Raw genomic sequence first — 4,016 nt, forward strand, 5'->3', positions numbered from 1 at the left:
CCCTGGTAGGACCTTGCAGTTTTACTAGCAGACTGTAGAGATCCACTGTGACATACTGTGGATTACTGCAGTTTTACTAGCAGACTGTAGAGATCCACTGTGACATATTGTGGATTACTGCAGTTTTACTAGCAGACTGTAGAGATCCACTGTGACATACTGTGGATTACTGCAGTTTTACTAGCAGACTGTAGAGATCCACTGTGACATACTGTGGATTACTGCAGATTTACTAGCAGACTGTAGAGATCCACTGTGACATACTGTGGATTACTGCAGTTTTACTAGCAGACTGTAGAGATCCACTGTGACATACTGTGTGATTACTGCAGTTTTACTAGCAGACTGTAGAGATCCACTGTGACATACTGTGGATTACTGCAATTACTAGCAGACTGTAGAGATCCACTTGACATACTGTGGATTACTGCAGTTTTACTAGCAGACTGTAGAGATCCACTGTGACATACTGTGGATTACTGCATTTTACTAGCAAGTGTAGAGATCCACTGTGACTGCTGCCAACATGAACTCAACGTTACAGCTTGCTTCAGCCCTGTCTGGAATACATGGACTACATATTAGGACTATATTGCATTATCTTAGGCTGGGTGACAGGCTTGCTTCAGCCCTGTCTGGACTACATGCATTATCTTAGGCTGGGTGGCAGGCTTGCTTCAGCCCTGTCTGGACTACATTATTAGGACTATATTGCATTATCTTAGGCTGGGTGGCAGGCTTGCTTCAGCCCTGTCTGGACTACATTGCATTATCTTAGGCTGGTGGCAGGCTGCTTCAGCCCTGTCTGGACTACATTATTAGGGACTATATGCATTATCTTAGGCTGGGTGCAGGCTTTTCAGCCCTGTCTGGACTACATGCATTATTCTTAGGCTGGGTGGCAGGCTGCTTCAGCCCTGTCTGGACTACATTATTTAGGACTATATTGATTATCTTAGGCTGGTGACAGGCTTACTTCAGCCCTGTCTGGGACTACATGCATAATCTAGGCTGAGCCACTTTAAACAATGCCACTTCTATATGTTTACATACCCTACATTACTCATCTCATATGTATATACTGTACTCGATACCATCTACTGCATCTTACCGATGCCGTTCTGTACCATCACTCATTCATATATTTTTATGTACATATTTTTCATCCCTTTACACTTGTGTGTATAAGGTAGTAGTTGTGGAATTGTTAGGTTAGATTACTCGTTGGTTATTACTGCATTGTCGGGAACTAGAAGCACAAGCATTTCGCTACACTCGCATTAACATCTGCTAACCATGTGTATGTGACAAATAAAATTAGATTTTTGGTGGCAGGCTTGCTTCAGCCCCATTATTAGGACTACATGCATTATCTTAGGCTGGGTGACAGGCTTGCTTCAGCCCATTGACGTCACCAGACCTGGGCTTTCGGGGATTTAGCCCCGAGTCTTGGTGGTAAAACAAGCTAGGCTACACTGCAATGAACTCTCCAATCACGAGCCCTGCCCTGCCCTGCCTTTTCAGTGCTGCCTAAAACCACAATTTCTGTGTACGGTGGCACTTTAGGAGGTCCGAGTCACAGTGGTTTCTCAGTCATTTTTTATTCGCCCCCAAAAAAGTATATTCCTGTGCCGGAGGGCGACTGTTCATCCTCTGAGGGAGCACTAGCAGTTCTGGGGGGGCCAGTGCCCCTGTGACAACAATTTTGGACCCCCTTGTCCCCCCCTAAATGTGGAGTATGAAACCATTTTTACATAACACATTTCTACTATCGTTCTTTTTTTTTTTTTTACATCCGTTATTAGACAGTGGCAACGATGATGATTATGAACATGGTCTTTTGCCTGCTAATGCCTGCAATGCAGTGAAGAAAACGATATGACAACAATAACATCTAATGTAACTGGCCCCTCTAACAGTACAACTGGCCCCAGCTTGGCCCCCCCCCAGTTGAAATGGTCTAGAACCGCCACTGTGAGGTAGCGAGCGCAAACAAATATTTGTATAACTAAACCAAGATAGACCCCAGTCTGTCGTTTCCGCTGGGAACAGATGAGCCACGTTGGGCAGAACCAAGCACGACCTAGCGAGATCCTATTGGCGCGTTRTAACCTCATCTGCATATTTCTGTTAGGCAACGCCTCCTCTATGAAGTGCGCATGTGCAATAACTCAATTCGCCTTTACAACTCCTAAACAACGCGATTTAAATAAATAAAAACMTTTTGCAAAGGTTAAAGTCTKCAAACCTTTAGTCCACTCTGTTCATAACATATTCTAGTTTTGGGAACATAAAACTTTATTGAAAATGTCGGRCAAAATCCATCTCGTTCCATCTTCTCCCGCTGTCCGCCAGTGGTCTTCCTCTCAGTACCATGGAAACGCCAAGCAGATGCTTCACATTTAAAAACCCACTGAAATATCTCATTGTTCTGTGGCCGATTAAAACAAGAGAACAAMAGCGAGGTCAACTTTGTCAGCGTGTTATTAATGTAGCGCATTATGTTAGCCCACAATGATGATGTTATTKATAGTTATTGACCTCACAGTAAACCAGATTCGAGTAACTTACAATTCAACATGTTGATTCAAAAGCTGCCCTGACAGATAACGTTAAACGAACTAACGTGAGGGACTACCCAATCAGTGCTGCTTCATTAACAACCTAGCACATTTTATGAGCAGGGTTTTGACKGTACAGTTATTGATTACTTATTTACTTAACCTTTATTTCACTAGGTATGTCAGTTAGGAACAAATTCTTATTTATTACAATGACAGCCAAACCCGAACGACGCTGGGCCAATTGTGCGCCGCCCTATAGGACTCAAAATCACGGCCAGGGATGTGATACAGCCTGGAATCGAGCCAAGGACTGTAGTGACACCTCTTACACTGACATCAGTGCCTTAGACCACTCGAATCCAATCCAACTGCTGAAGCTCTGTTCACCACCCGACAAAAAGTACAACTAACCGATTACTGTTTAATCAGGTACTGTCCAAATATGCTATACATTACTGATAAAGATAGCTAGCTAATTTAAGGCTAACATGACGTTAGCTACTTTTGGTAACGTCAGCTCAATTAGCTAGCTATCTGTTGAAAAAACAAAGCTGGATAACTTTTCCACCCCAATTTATAGAAGATGGACATACGGAAGTGAAGACGCAGCTCAGCAAACACAAACACGGTTGTTGTATTTACAGGAGTAAGTGAATAGATTGTTTGTGTTTACAATGATTTAGCATCTAGCTACATAGTAGATGGGTTGGTTGTCAACGTGACGGAACCGATGTGCGCTCTTCAGCCTGTCGTGATTCTGGATGGCCAGACTGCTAGCAAGTGACACTGTCATGTGGGGAATCATACGTGGCTCATTTCAGCATGTTATTGATACCATGTCGTGTTTTGACTGATTTAATGTCAATGCAAATATGTTTTTTTTTTTTTTTTTTTTTTATGTGATAACTAGCTCACCAACAACTGTAATGATGTATTTGAAACAACAAGTGGTCATTGTGCAAATGTATTTGTTTTCTCAATAAACATCGGAGACGAAATATAGTTCACACGTTAATTAACAATCTAAGCCAACCTCATCTGTTTTGGTTGCACGCATTTTGTTGCTAAAGTGACAGAACGCCGGTTATTGACGCAGTGAACAGTAAGACAGTTGAATGTTAAATCAGGTTTAAGATGGAGGGAACTGCTAATATCATTAAGTAACAGAAATGAACCCAGATTTAGACATGATTCAGTTCATATTGTGTGTGTGTGTGTGTGCTGTATACTGCTTCTGTGTGTGTGTCTGTTCAGAACTCTCCATATTTCTGCTGTTTTCTGTACTATAGGAGATACAGGAAAGCAGAGCAGAGCGAGAACATAGAGAGGGGAGGCCCACACAAGACAAACATGACATATTGCAAAACATAGAGGGGGGAGGCCCACACAAGACAAACATGACATATTGTAAAACATAGAGAGAGGGGAGGCCCACACAAGACAAACATGACA

General features: G+C 42.6%; 1 long non-coding RNA gene across 1 annotated transcript; it reads left to right on the plus strand.

Annotated features, from left to right (window-relative positions):
- Positions 1-14: 14 nt before the first annotated feature.
- On the plus strand, positions 15-3,562 carry LOC139026716 (uncharacterized). The gene is made up of 2 exons (XR_011478633.1): positions 15-730; positions 1,017-3,562. It is a non-coding gene; the product is annotated as an uncharacterized lncRNA (long non-coding RNA).
- Positions 3,563-4,016: the final 454 nt, after the last annotated feature.

This window comes from Salvelinus sp. IW2-2015, unplaced genomic scaffold (assembly GCF_002910315.2).
Source record: "Salvelinus sp. IW2-2015 unplaced genomic scaffold, ASM291031v2 Un_scaffold5584, whole genome shotgun sequence".
In the NCBI taxonomy this organism is placed as follows: domain Eukaryota; kingdom Metazoa; phylum Chordata; class Actinopteri; order Salmoniformes; family Salmonidae; genus Salvelinus; species Salvelinus sp. IW2-2015.